The 6158-nt window shown below is 37.6% G+C and overlaps 1 long non-coding RNA gene across 2 annotated transcripts; it reads left to right on the top strand.

The window, feature by feature from the left end:
• Positions 1–941: 941 nt before the first annotated feature.
• LOC104415620 lies at positions 942–5011 on the top strand. Of its 2 annotated transcripts, none has more exons than XR_005546946.1 (6): positions 942–1101; positions 1956–2070; positions 2969–3152; positions 3580–3644; positions 4349–4496; positions 4668–5011. It is a non-coding gene; the product is annotated as an uncharacterized LOC104415620 (long non-coding RNA). The 2 variants fall into 2 exon arrangements; XR_005546945.1 differs by having other exon boundaries at positions 2902–3152.
• Positions 5012–6158: the final 1147 nt, after the last annotated feature.

The raw sequence follows: 6158 nt of genomic DNA, 5'->3' as shown, positions 1-6158 counted from the left end.
TAAACTACATTTGTTTTGCGAAAGATGAACTATTAAGAAAATATCTCTAAAAATAATCGTTTGTTTCACTCGGCAAAAATAAATAAATAAAATATTTTTATCATTTACAAAAATATTTAGATATAAATTGTTTTCGATAGTGAAAAAAAAAATATTTTTCATCAACTAATTATTTCAAATGATTGTTTTCAGAAAAATATTTACCAAATTATTTATTTTCTCCTAAAACTTCAAAATGGATAGTTCATGAAAAGGGGAAAAAGATTATGAAATCACTTAAAATAATAGAATTGCAAGTAGAATATATTGAAACAATTGGATATTTAATTATTTGCATGGAACAATTTATAGAAGGTATATAGACCACGAGCATTTTGCTATCACTTCAAGGCAACTTAATATTAAATTAAGTGGCAATTAAAGCATTCTAATGATCACAAATGTCATCTATCATCGAGAAACTTTGTAAATGTACTTAACGATAATGAACGCAGCTGTCATGTCACACTAAAAAAACACTGTTTATAATTTTTCTAATGTGATGAACCATATAACGTTATTTTTCTGCAACAATAGATGGGTACCCATTGGCTTTGCACTACTATTACATGTTAATGCCGCATAACAATCTTTAGCCCTTACTCCGCAAATTTTGTTCACATTTGGACAAAGAAATCAACATTTATACTAAAATCAAGATTAAAGATTAGTTCAACAATCAAATATGTGACAAAAATTGAAGAATCAGGATCAAAATTGAAAGGGAATACTTATCCATGAACCATTTTTGTGAGTTTCCTATTAGTTGTAAGTTGTGATTTACGCGTAAATGCTAGCTATCTAACGATGAATCTAAAAATGAACATACTCACTTGGGTAAACATCAGTATTATAATCGTATCTTACATCATTAAATTCACCGAGCCAAAGACCGTCTTCCTCTTCCAATCCCGCCAATTTCTCAGCGCCCATCTCATGAAAAATCTTGACGGTCATTGCAGAAAGGGAAGCGAAGTGCTCCTTGAAGACCTTGGCTCGCTCCATCACTTGTCTCTCTCCCGCGTCGGAAACGACCTCGCCATTCGAGCTTCTCCTTCTCAGGTGATTCGATTTCTTCCCGCCCTTCTTCTTCTTCTCCGTCGTCTCTCTCTCGCCCGCAGCTCCGGCGTGTCGCCGCTGAAATCCACGTCGATCGTCGTTCCTCGGCTTCATCCATCGAGTGAAATAGCCACGGCAGTTGCTTCTCCGTGTGCCCTGCCAAGCGATGTTTAGTTTAGATGGCTATGGTGCTGTGTTAGGTATTGGCTCATTTCGCTCGATACAGAGTCCGATTAAGAAATTCTGAGAGTCCTTGCACCGATTGCCGAGTGCGTGGAGCTTTCGGTGGTGGATTGGAGGCAGAAATTTGTTGACCTAGGTTGTGATTGGCCCTGTCGGCAACGATTACAACTTGACGAGCATAAAAATCTGGAGTGGCCAAAAGAATCTTATATTGTTGATTGGGAGATTCAAAGTCATTATATCGTAGTATTGAGGCAATTCACTGATATAGCCAGGAGAACTATCAGTGTTACTCCCGGAAAATGTCAGAATGGTGAAACCATATGAGAGAAGCCCTATGGATAACCTTGTCTATGTGCTGCTGTTGTGTCTTGATAATGCTTTCCTGGTATGTCTAGTTACTTTGATGGTGTTGTATGGAGTTTTGCAACACTCAATAAGTTAAGTGAAAGCACGGTTATATTCCCGATCATAACTCCTATATGACCATACTTTTCCATGGCTTCCTTTTGCCCAAATAACAATAGAAGTTCTAAGTTCTAAGCTCATGTTGGGCACTTGGCACTATTTGATGTGTTAGAATTGAGATATTATTGATCTGTGTACAAATATCACCTTCTTACTCAACTCATATATCTCAGATTAAGGTTCTCATATACGTATTCGACCTCCAGATTTCCTTTCTCACACTCAATTTGTCAAGATCTGCCTATCGATTGATTACCTCCAAGCCAGACCTCTTTGATGTGTTTACAGTTTCTGGCACACAGGTTCAGCGTTCTTCTAAAGGTATATTGCCGTTGCTCATCTTTCTAGTACATTTGCCAGTTTATAGTTGCAAGCAACTTGCAAACACTTACAAAGTACTCTGTGCAGGCTGTCTGTTCTGTCCTTAGAATGCCTATTACAAACATTGATTATTTGAGTGTGAAATAACCAGACATCAATGTATCAAAACTTAAATGGGCTCTGCAGTGCTTCAGTAGTAAAGACCTTTCAGTTGTATGTGTGGTGCTCTGAATTCATTATGTTCAAAATGGTTTACTTGATGGTTAAGATCGCAAGCTCGTGGTGCCGATGGAAAAGTTAGCGCATTCCCTTTTCCCCCTAAAAATAATCTTGCTCCAATTCTATGGAAAATGGGCAAAAATGAAGTCTTGAAGCTGACATGTTTGTTGAGAGAAAATGACTGCAAGATGCTGTGAGAAGCATTTATTCGTCGTGTCACATGTGTCCACGGAAACGAGCTTTTCTAATTTCTCACAATGTAAAAGCAGCGTGAATACAGTCAAAGGGATTTTGCAGTGCCCCAATAAGACCTATAAAGCCAACGAATTAAGAATGAAGAGACAGGAAAGTTTATGTTAAAAATTAGATTCCAATGTCTACCAAATGTTTTTTTTTTTTGTTTCCACTTACCATTTAAGGTCTTTGTGACTCAGTTGTGCTAATTACATACCATTCAGTATGTTATCTAACTGTAATATAAATCGGGGCTGGCACCTGTCAAACCTGCATTAATTTGTTAAGAAGCTGCACCATGCAAAAATACTTGTTTATCTCACTGTGCCAATTGTGAGATTTTGTTCATGCATACGTGGGGTTGTCATACACATGCAGGCATTTAGAAAACATACTGGATTTCTTGCAATGTTGACCCCAACATACAACAATTATCTCTGGATAGGAGAAGATACCCCAGCAGTTTTGTGGTGAGGCCTCTAGATCTGAACAGATCGCTAGCAAATTTCAGTCTTCCCTTCAAGAAATTACTATCATTGCAACGGAATGCAACTTCGATCCTTCTGATGCTGCAAGTGAATTTGGTGTAGAAGCTCTTGAGTTTCAAAGCTACATTGATCCTGCCAAAGGTAGAGATTAACCTTTTTCTTTTCAATCAAATATGGAGAAGAATATCATGGTTCAGAATCTGGTTGAAGAGAACGACTCTTTGCTGCACACACAGCTTTGGATAGATCCTGTGGAAGAGTTTGTGCAGTATGCTTACAACGCAACTGAGTAGACGTGACTTTTGCTGTCAAAGAGTTGAAGGCGTTCCATCTGATTTGTTTTTTATTATATTATCTATCAAGGCATTTGTGTCATAAATGCAGCTAAAAGTTCTTGAACATATGACTTCACTTTCAAACGTATCTCCATTTCCTTAAAATGAGTCCACCTAGTCGCTGAAATGCTATTGGAGTCACATTTAGGACCATCTTTTATGTCAAAGTTTTTCCTTGTGTTTTCCAGTGAATATCATAATATTTAACCTCTGTCCATCTCATGGAAATGCAGGCATTTCTTGCATTCTGTGAGGGATGTGAAGTGGACATTCATCTGTACTTTGAGAAGGCTGGCAAGTAAACAAATTCTAAATGCTCTTTTCCCTCTTACCTTCTATCCATTATTTTCCATGCTTCACTTCAATTTTGTACATGCAAGTAGTTCAGATGCAACGAGTAGTTTTCAAGCAATCTGTCCATAACTGGTTTTAATAGATGAATGATTGCTAGTTATCTGCTCAGAGATTTAAAACATGCGAACGCATAGCTTTAGGATCACAATCATAAAGGCCACTGACAATTTTGCTTCTGGGCTGAATGTCAAAACACGAGAGACTACTGAAAATTTGGTTGATAGAATATAGTGCACCATGGAATCAAGTTTGGATAATAATGGTTTGAGGAGGTTTAGGTTAGGATGATAAATGGTTTATTTATCGGGTTTGAAGCAAGATGCTAGTAAAGTATGCCAGCTCAAAATATCAGTGCAAAACTTGATGGTTAATGTATGTCTTTTGACTCTTGTTTTGGTACTAAATTCGTGGTTTCAAGTGCAACATCTCTTCTGTCATTGTGGGTGTTTTTGTGGGGGGGTTTTGGTTTTTTTGTTGGGGGGGGGGTGTTGTTGTAAAATGCAAAATAGAATAGAATAAAGAACTTGATACAGTTGCATGTTTTAATGAAACAGGCCTATTTTGACGGTCCCTAACTTTGGTATTGATGAGGGGGCCTCTTCCAATTTTGATGCTACACTTGTACTGACCACCATGCTCACATCACAGTTACATGAAGGTAACAATGGACCTTAGGAAAATGGAATGCCAGGCCAGGCTGATACTGGGGAAGCTTCTGGAGAACAGCTAGAGAGGAGTAGAACAAGTGCTTCTGAGATTCCATCAAATCATACCAGAATATGGTCTGAACTCTCACGTGAGTGATCCTCCTAGCTTGTTGCACTATCATCTCTCAATGATGACAAAGAAATTGACTTTGCTTTGCTCTAAAATGAAATGCTGTGTATGCCGTCGGTAAGATACTTAAAGTCACTGTGAAGGCATATCTTGGGAATCAAAATTTAAGTGGTTTACTAACTTTGGGCAGGAATGCTGTGAGAAGTGGCAGTTGTTCTGATGGAAGGCAAGTTCCAGAAGAAAGGATCCTAAAAGCTGGTAATCAGTTAGGAAATGAAAGAGTAAGCACCCTTCAAATATCGAAAGCTGCATCAGCTGAAGGAAACATCCAAACTGGTCCAGATTCTTCATCTCTCAATCTCTCTTTCAGTTTGTGTGTGTGTGATAAACATCATCTTTATCTCTTGAGGTCAGAGTATTTTGCTGTCTCCTGCAAATATTTCTAAATAAAGTTGGTACTTTCTCAAACCCCCGTTTCCCTACTGTAAATGCTGCTTTGCAAGAAAGCATTTGGCTTAGGCCAATTGATTGCAACTTTATCTTGAGTCTTGCTAAATTTTACTCTTTATTCTTGCATCAAGAAGCAAAAAGTGTTGCAGAAATCCATTTATGTCCCAACAAGTAAGCATTTCTTTTTTTCCACTCTTTAGTGCGACTGTCTGCATGATACTACAGACAAGTTGGATTTTCTGCTTTTTACTCGACTGTGAACCCTGATGATGCTTGCACATACCTGTGCAAGTACCTATTTCTGGAAGGCTGAACTCACATGCCCCTCTTGGGCTTCTCAGTATTGATTCAATTAGTCTGCTCGTATCATGTCATTTGTTAGTGGTTCTAAATGCTTATAGAAGCAAAGTTACTGAACAAGATTGTCGCCAACATTGCACTAATTAGCGCCATCATAAGTATATCCATTAAGTTTTGTCAGTAGTTTGAATTGGTTAATCCCTCTGAAGCGACTTCTTTCTTTTCTTATGTAGATAGACATGGTTTTTCACAACTTCATCCAAGTAATTTTACTGTTTTTCATTCTTTTCTTGTGTTGATGCTGATGAGGATGAGGATGATGATAATAGGATGGTGAACTCTACGTTCAATCGACACCACTATACTGTGAAGATCAGTAGCATTATGTTTCCTGTTGAACTTTGATAACCTTGTTCTCTTAGTTTTACTGTTTAGTGCTTGTGCCTTCTTCTATTTGCAAATGTTAATGTGTCTGTTTCGATACCAAGGTTCTCTGAACTATTTTTGTAGTCCATTCGCTTTTGATAATAATATGTCCGTTTTTCTCCCATTTTCTTTCTCTACTCTTTGCAACAGCACATTAGAAACACTAAGAAGACTGTTGGAGTTTTTTGACCAAATAGATCCCTCGCCGTAGAAAGCTTTTCTGTTTTTAGTCTTTTGAAAACCTTTTTAAGTATATTAAAAAGGAAGTGGTCGAAGGGTTTTTTACATGTTCTGTTCCTTCTTAAAATCGCATTCTAGAATGATTACATCGGTTTTGAACTCCAACAATTTCAGTTATACTTTTCCTCGTCAGTTGCTTCCATTATTTATATTATGTATATTATACTACATGCTTTTACAACGAGGGATGCTTTGTGTCATCGAAAATCATCACATCAAGAAAGCTGGAAACCATAGCCGTTCACTAATTGAAGAAGATGAATGG

This window comes from Eucalyptus grandis, chromosome 10 (genome assembly GCF_016545825.1).
Source record: "Eucalyptus grandis isolate ANBG69807.140 chromosome 10, ASM1654582v1, whole genome shotgun sequence".
Lineage (NCBI taxonomy): Eukaryota > Viridiplantae > Streptophyta > Magnoliopsida > Myrtales > Myrtaceae > Eucalyptus > Eucalyptus grandis.
This window is presented reverse-complemented; position numbering and strand designations above follow the sequence as displayed.